The 8,944-nt window shown below is 30.2% G+C and overlaps 1 long non-coding RNA gene and 1 pseudogene across 1 annotated transcript; both read right to left on the bottom strand.

Annotated features, from left to right (window-relative positions):
* LOC106296422 overlaps positions 1-1,362 on the bottom strand; it is a 3,109-nt pseudogene extending 1,747 nt beyond the window's left edge.
* A 4,138-nt stretch (positions 1,363-5,500) lies between these two features.
* LOC106299512 lies at positions 5,501-6,651 on the bottom strand. Its single transcript, XR_001261799.1, has 3 exons — positions 6,466-6,651; positions 5,809-5,982; positions 5,501-5,737 (listed from the first exon to the last, which is right to left on the bottom strand). It is a non-coding gene; the product is annotated as an uncharacterized LOC106299512 (long non-coding RNA).
* Positions 6,652-8,944: the final 2,293 nt, after the last annotated feature.

Here is an 8,944-nt window from a genome sequence, read left to right as displayed (position 1 = left end):
TTGTCAACAAAACACTAAACCCTAAACTTTAATCCTAAACCCTAAACCCTTGGGAAAACCTTAAATCCTTGGGTAAACCCTAAACCCTTGGGTAAACCCTAAACCTTTGGGTAAACCCTAAACCCTTGGAAAACACTAAACATTTAGATAAATTCTAAATTATAAATCTTAAACACTAAACTCTAAATCTTAAAAATAAATATTTTTTTAAATAATATTTTTTTAGAACTATTGTTATTTTTATTTATTTAATTTTTTATTTTTTATTTTAAAAGCATAATATAATTTGGCAAGTTATTTTGTTTCTTTAATTAAAAGATATTAGATCTAAAATAACAACTTTCTATTGGTTGGTGAACCTAAAAGTTCATCCTAATGGGTGAACCCAAGAAAAATTCCATCCAGATGGAACATTTGCCTTGTGGTCGTGGTCGCTGCCGGAGATTTTGCGGGTTGGAACTTGGATCCAGGTGGATAGGAATTGATAGTCTCAAAAGCTTCTAACTCATCGAAAAAACGGTAAGTTTTGCCTTTGGATTTTCTGGTACGACCATATTTGGTACGTTTGTGGTACTTGTACACATTCTCGAACTTTTCTTTGCATTTCTTTGAGCTTCTCTTGTAACCAAGCTCCATCATTTTCCTAATTGTTTATCAAATAAGAAAACCATAAAAAAGCAAAAAACAAACCTATTCCTAGATAGTTATTTAAAAAAACTTAATTAGACTTTTGGATATCTTTTTTTTTGGTAGTACATGAGCATTCAAATGAAACAACGGAAAACATGATAACATAGACATCCAAAAATGTGTAAAACGTATGCACAAGATCATCCCATAAAATTTTGGTTTATTTTGTTTTCACTATTAAATATGCATGTATCATAACTCTAACAAAAACCTGGAGATTTCTTCCCATAAGGAAGATTTGAGAGTGGAGTCACGAAAGGTTTTATCCATCACCGAACGTATTCTCAACAGAGCCAAAGTCTCCGGTCTTGGCCACCGGTTTCCTCCTCCGCCACCTACTTCGCCGGTTTCTCCATCTTCATATCTTTCTCTTCCTCGCCTGAACCGCCTAGGCCACCGTCACCGGAGCTATCTAACAGTTCTGAAGAGTTTCCAGACATACTTAAACTCGAATCTGAATTTTTCTCGAAGAGAGATTAGGAGAGTTTTAAGAGAAGAAGTTGTGGTTGAATTTTCTGTATTTTTGTTTTGTTTTATATTCTGATTTTACCTTATGGGTTTTTAATTGGGTGGGAGGACCATTTATCTAGATGTTGTAAATATAATACATTTTATACGTGATATTTATTCTGTATAATTTTTCCTATATAACAAAAAGAGGAGTGGGACTTAAAAGGGAAACCTTTTTCGCTTTCCTTCTGTCTTTTAATTTGGGAATCTTCTCATTGCTTATAAGAAAAGTTTACCAAAAACTAATTTCAAAGAAAATAAAAGTGTGAATATTTTATCTCATTAGTGTGTCTGCTTCACCGTAAATATGATTAATGATTGGTTGATCAGCTATTTCGGCAATTAAATTTCAGAATATAGTACCAATATAAAATTCAAAACCTCAAGACCGAATAGTTTGAAACGAAATGTTTATGAACTGTTAAAACTAAACTACATCATTTCATATATTTTTACATATAATTGGATCTTCCACTTTGTGACCTGTGAATTACTTACAAAAATTTATCTATTACACGTCTTTCTAATGATTAAAGAGAATTTCATATTTAGTTACTATACAAGTATATAGTACATTCATGGTAATTAATAAATAACAAGTATGATGATTCAAATTGAAATCAAACAAGTAATAAAAGTAGGATATAAGCCTTACATAGAGTGTTCACGTAGGTGAAAATAATCGGTCAATGAGTAACTATATTTTTGCCATGTCACCTCCTTTATTTGTTTTTACAAAATGATCATTTAACTTTTTATTTAAACAATTATAACCGAAAATATTTTTTTTAGTGAAATATATTATTTATATAAATATAATTATATTTTTTTATTTACATAATAGTTTGTAAAGAAATATTTAGTGTAAATAATATTATAATTTTATAAAATACTAAAATAAATTGGGTTGGTTTTCAACTTTCACAAATAAAAAGTATTATTTGTAAAATTAGAAAAGAATATATTAAGAATATTCTTTTTCAGGAGAGAAAATAGAAAAATACATCGGAGACAAATCCATCTCTATTATGAAGTTTCTCTATTTTAGAGAAAAAATGGAGGAATACATTGGAGATGGTCTAAGGCATGGCCGACGTAAATGATCGACATTGAGATTTCAGCTTTTTTGATTCTTACTATTTTAATGTTTCAATATAATTTGAATATTCCATTTGCTTTATAATATAATGGTCTAAAAATATTTTTTGTTTCACTATATAAATTGCTTTTATATTTCAATGTAACTTTATCCTTATTGGATATTGTGTGGCCAATTAAATTATGTAAATTACTGTGTAATTGATTAAATTTATATATTAAATGACAGTTTTCTAAAGTAATAACTTTTAAATATTACAGATTTTAATTAAAAATGGAGGATATAAACCTCATATAGAGTGTCCACGTATGCGAAAATAATCGGCCAATGAGAAACTATATTTTTGCCTTGTCACTTCCTCTATTTGTTTTTACAAAATGATCTTTTAACTTTTTACTTAAACAATTATAACCGAAAATATTTTTTAGTGAAATATATTATTTATATAACTATAATTATATTTTTTAATTTACATAATAGTTTGTAAGAAAATATTTAGTGTAAATAATATCATAATTTTATAAAATACTAAAATAAATTGGGCTGGTTTTCAACTTTCACAAATAAAAAATATTATTTGTAAATGTAAAGTGGTCTCACTTTGAATTTTTCTCATTCTGTGCATTCCCAATTGGAAGGAGATAATCAACATCTAATATTATGTTACTCTCACTATATTAGAAATTGTCGAACCGTAAACCAATTAAGGATGATATAAGGAAGACATAAAGATGTATTTCCAGTTATCATAAATATAGAATCAATTGACAACAACTTAATTATGTCCAGTGTAGGACAACCGAGAAGAGTTTTCATACCTTCTAATATTATAATATCTCACTATATTAGTTGGTAAATCAGTTTTCTCTAGCACAAATATTCACTACATTCTTGGAGTTTAAGCTTTTCTATCTGATGATATTAGTAGTTTGATCCAAAAAAAAGAAACGGACAAACTCTACATTGTAATTGGAGAAAGAAAACAAATAAAAATCAACCGAAGACTTTTAAAGTATATGAAACAAAAATTGGAAATAACAATTCTCTGCAATTAAAGAATAAGGCAATAAAATTGTAAAAATACAAAATAAAACAAAAAATATACACAGAAAGAAAGATTTAGTAAAATAAAATCATAATATAATTTCTATAATTGATAGTGCTCAGTTACACTAAAAAGTCTAAATTTACAACATACACAGTTTTATTTACATCTTTAAACATATTATCTAATTAAAATGATTCTAAAAAAAAGTGTCAGCATGAAGCGTTAGAAAATATACGATAAAATATATTACATAACGTTAAAAATACATTATCACTGATCACTAAAAAATCATGTTAGTAGTAATAAAAATGAAATAACAGCACATTTATTAAAACCATAGAACGGCACGCAACAAGGTGTTATTAAATATATAAACTACAAATTAAATATGCTCAACACAAACACACATAAAAATGAGACATCATATTTGGATATATTTAAATAAATAATTTTAAATATATTATATTCTTGATAATTTTAAAATTACTTAAAAAGAAACTAAATTATTAAAAATTAATATCCAAATAAAACTAAAGAAATATTTTGCAACGTCAAAATAATAAATGAATAAAAATATATTATGTTAATAAAATAGATTTTAGATTTTAAAGACTCCTAATTCATGTAATATTAAAAAATTCAAAAATTGTTTATTACAATTAATATTTTACCATTAGATATATTTAAATAATATTCTAGATCGATACTCAATTGTCAGTTTTCAACTATTACACGTAAAAAAATATTATTAACCACACTTTTTTTTTGAAAAGGGGGTTTTATATTTTAAGTAGGTTATTGGAGTACTTTTTTTTTTGTGAATTTATTCGAGATGAGATTCCGATCTTTTAAACTAAGATAATTTATGTTCTATACATAATTATATTTTTTTTACATAACTCTAAAATCTCAAACTTGATTCTTCATATTTTATTAGTTAATTATGTTATATATAATAGAAATACTTATTTCAAACTAAAAATATGAAAAAAAATCAAATTTAAAAATTAGTTATATATAATTTAATATACAAAAATTGACATACAAATAAAAAAGATAAATATAACAAATTTAAATATATTATCTGCTCTTAGCGTGGAGAAATGATTTAGTGATAATAAAGAGTATAAACAATGAGCTGTGGAGAAGCCTAATAATATTAGTACAATAGTGTTTAAAATGATTGACATCATAATGGATGCTTTTGGTTTAAATTATTATTATAAGTGGAAACAAATAATCAAAGGTAATCAGCAAGAACAGCTGCAGATGGAGACGATAGGGACTACATTCGGGTAACGTAGGCCCACGTAGCCCGTAGGTCCAGATTAGCTTCTCACCGCCGCTGGATCAAACCGCAAATCGGTCAGGACACCGACGGGTCACCTTTTTATCCCTAAATGTTGACCTGATCTCTTATCTAATCATGCAACTAGTTTATATATCTCTTATAACGCACACATCATTGTTCACCGCCTAAATGTATTTAATATGATATTTTCAGTTTATAAATGAGAAAACATTACATTTTCTCATTTTTATTGACGATGGAAATTTTGATGTAACATCAAGTTATAAATTAGATGAGGAGTTAGATAAATGTCTTAATTTATATATATGGTTATCAGGCGGATATCAACGCATTTATCAAAAAGCAAGTAGAGACATGATTTAGTTAGCCTATGACCTCTACCTTACTAAATGATATTTAAAAATTTCGGTGCAATGCAGATTTAGCTAAGACATCTGCAGTAGAGTTCAAACTCCTAGGTACATAAGTAAAAGAGATAAAAGTAAATGATGAAGATAGGTTCTCGGTATCCAAGTTGATTTCGTAGAATTCCATTGGAATTTGTTTCGAGGATAGTACTTTAATAAGCACATGATCATCTTATTTAATAAGCAGTATCTTTTTGTAAGTAAATATTTTTTTGTTTCTTAAACAATCACTGATTTCAATTTTGCCTTTTTATTCGTCTTCTATTTTTATTTTTCTTAATAATTTTACCAGTATTTTCATGTCAACGTTACGGCCCAATTCCAAAGAATGCTCTATACCTAAGAGTACCAGACCTCCTAACCACCACATACCTCAAGTGGAACACCAAAAGGATCAAACGAGTTGTTACCTGATCTATGTTCCCAAATCCAGTGTCTTCGACCAAGTCGCATGAACTCAGAATACATTTATGTGTGGCAACCTGTTCAATCTGGAATCTACTCATCAAAATCAGGATACAATGATGCTACTGTGACAAATAAACCAAGAGCTCTGAATGCAAACCAGTATTTCAACTGGATTGCAAACATTTGGGCATGTGATTTCTCTTCCAAAGCTATAAGTTTTCTTATGGTCTCTGGTACTGCGAGCTCTACCCATGGGGGAAAACCTGCAACAAAGATGAATTCTGTCAAATATATCATGTCCACGATGCAAGGAAGTTGAATCACCAGTCCATACCTTTTTCCTATGCCCCTTTGCTTGGAAAGTTTGGGAGATTACCCCACTCCACTGCGCAGTTTACATAGCTGCAGACGATACTATAAAGTCCATCCTCTTCAAGCACCGCAAGTTGATATGTCAACCACCATCAGGAGTCTCGTCTCCTATACTCCCTTGGATTTGCTGACTTATCTGGACGACAAGAAACAAATTGATTTTTGAGAATCAAAACTCTACTCCTGAGAAAATAGTAGCAAAAAGTCTCATCATGGCAAGAGAATGGATTCTAGCCTAAGCAAAGAGCCTAACTAAGAATATGATAATAGCCGTGTTCGTTTCTTAGCCGCAAGACGCAGCGGCAACGACCAAAAATTAAACGGGAATCACGTCAACGCACAACACCCATGACCGCAGCGGCGATTAACAACACGCAACACCGATGACGCAGGGGCAGTAGAAGGGACGCTGAAAATTTTAGCGGTACCGGCGTCAAGTTTTTTGTGTTTCCGGAAATCGTTGGCGATTACTTTAGTTTCAGATTCTATTATTTTGATCATCATCACCGTGCTTTTTCTTGCCGCAGCGGGAGCGTCTTGCGGTTAACAAACGAACACGGCTAATGCATAATTCAACCCTACAACAACAACAAGGAGCGCCGAGGGATCGATCAGTCACCTCCATCACGATTGTATACAAAACAGATGCATCTTGGGATAAGGCAAAGAAAACGGGTTTAGGCTGGATCTACACCAGAGAAGAAGATACTGGGACAAGCCAAAGCACAAAGATACAAGAATCTGTCGCTTCACCCCTGATGACTGAGGCACGCGCTGTAAGATCATCAATCACCGCGGCAGTTAATTTCACCGGAGATCAGGGCCGGCTTATTAGGGGGACAAGCGGTGCGATCGCCCCGGGCCCAAGCCCGTGTCCCTCCGTATAATACTAATTAAGGGGCCCAATTTTTTTATAATCTATATTTTTATGTATAAAAAAAATTATAAATATAATAAATAAAATTGAAAAGGGCCCAAATTATTTGATATGTATATAGTTTTATTTTCATTACAAAATATTACTGATTAAATTTTAAAAACATTTTAAACATTATCTACATATAAAGTTTAGAGGGTAAAAAAAAATATTTTTTGCCCTAGGGCCCGTAACAGTGTTGAGCCGGCCCTGCTGGAGATATTAAGCTTCCATGTGTTTTCCGACTCTGACGTTCATCAGAGCTATTACCACCAAACGGCAGGAGAAAGATATTTTCGAAATTTTCTTCGACATTGAGCAGTTATCCTCTGTCTTTCACTCTTTCTCTTTCGATTTTCTTCCTAGGACACATAATTTGCAAGCAGACCGCTTAACAAAAAAAACCTTCGTCTTACTTCATCTCTTGTACCAGATCCTTAATGGGCTAAAACAATTTAGTTTTGAGCTTCGTCCATCTCTTTTAATATATGGTTTTGCACGTAAAAAAAGAAAAAAAAAAGAAAAAAAAAAAGAAAAACGCAAAACACACACATATATATATACTAGGGTCGGCGGGATATACTTTACATGTGATCTTGGTTATTATTTTTTAATGATTTTGTGGTTTGTGTTTTGGTCTCATTTGCAAGAGATGTATATGATAATGCTTTTTTTCTTTTAGAAAGTTTTAGGTGATGAGAGATTATATATGATAAGATATATTATGCTCGTTAGCAATAGTTTTAAATGTTCATTATATATTTTGTTCTACAATTTTTTTTTTCTTAAAATGTTTGATTCTGTATTATATGTAGATTTTTTATATGATTATTTTATCTATTTATTTTGTAATTTTTACTATTAATTTTTTTTTTTTGTAAAAAGATTTAGCTTTAGTCTTGTTGCAGTTAACTAAATTTTTTAATGATTTGAATCAGAGTATCTTCTATTTTTATTATGGTGGTGTATATGTTTTTATCATTTTTTTCTTTTAAATCATATAAGTTCACTTTTTATTGATCTTTCATTCATATTATGATCTCCATTTTAATTGTTTGTGATTATCGTGTGATGTGTGAACTATATTATTGTAGATTTTTATTGGATGAGTTTTATGTTAGAATTTGTGGTGTTTAATAATGTTTATTGTTATTAAGAATGGTTGTGTTTATACTAAGTGTTTGTATATAAAATATTATATTAAGAGTTTGATTTTCATGATATTTATTATATAGTTTTCTAAATAAAGTAACTTCTCTTACACTATGTATTTAGAAACAACTTGTCTATACTATGTATTATATTGTTAGAAAGAAGGTCAGGTTTTAACTGATATGATTCACACTGGTTTTTTTATTGACTGAATGTCCTAATAAAAAGGATGCATGACGTATATGTACAACTCTGTGCAGCCCAATAATTCCTTTAAGGTGTGTTATTACTTTAGCCTATGTATTTGACACTTATTTGTTAATAAATATTATAACCTAATAGAATAACAGAAACCATGAGGGATGAATTTCAGAAGCCTGTTAATGTTATATTCACCATAAACCCTATGATTACAGGAGCCATGATACGGTTATGCTTGCAAAAAAGTGCGTTGTTGGAGCTCAGGCAAGTTCTATTTGATATATGCTAGGCGTCTAATTAGCTGAAGGATGGTTGCATTATTCTGTTGTATTTCCCTGATATTATAATCTTAAATGGCTGAAGTTGGTAGTTCATGTCCAAGCTCTAAAGGATGGGCTTGATTTGCAATAATCTCCATTTTCGTTTCTTACGTGAAGATAATGCATTGGTCTTTCCTAATGATTTGAAATATAACACATGCTTTAAACACTATTTTATTATAAAACTCAATATTTGGAAATGGTATAATAAAGTAGTTTGTTATTGTTTGACTAACCTTAACCACTTTTTTGTTTGACAGCTATAATTAGAAAAAAAAAGAGTGAGTTCTCGGAATAAACTCTTAGTTTCTGCAAATAAAATTCATTAGAAGAGAAAGTAAAAGCCTTTTCGCTTTCTTATCAACTTGGAACTGGAACCAAACCGCATAAGAGCTGGTTTGAGGGTCAGACTAAGAGCAATAGGGAGGAGTTGGTCTCCCAGCTGGTTCGTAGCAAATGTTTTCCACCAAAATACTTCAGAAACTCTTGAACTACGATAATTTTCCACA

This window comes from Brassica oleracea, chromosome C6 (genome assembly GCF_000695525.1).
Source record: "Brassica oleracea var. oleracea cultivar TO1000 chromosome C6, BOL, whole genome shotgun sequence".
NCBI classification, from domain to species: Eukaryota; Viridiplantae; Streptophyta; class Magnoliopsida; order Brassicales; family Brassicaceae; genus Brassica; species Brassica oleracea.
The sequence above is the reverse complement of the archived record's forward strand: the minus strand, read 5'-3'. Positions and strand labels throughout refer to the sequence as shown.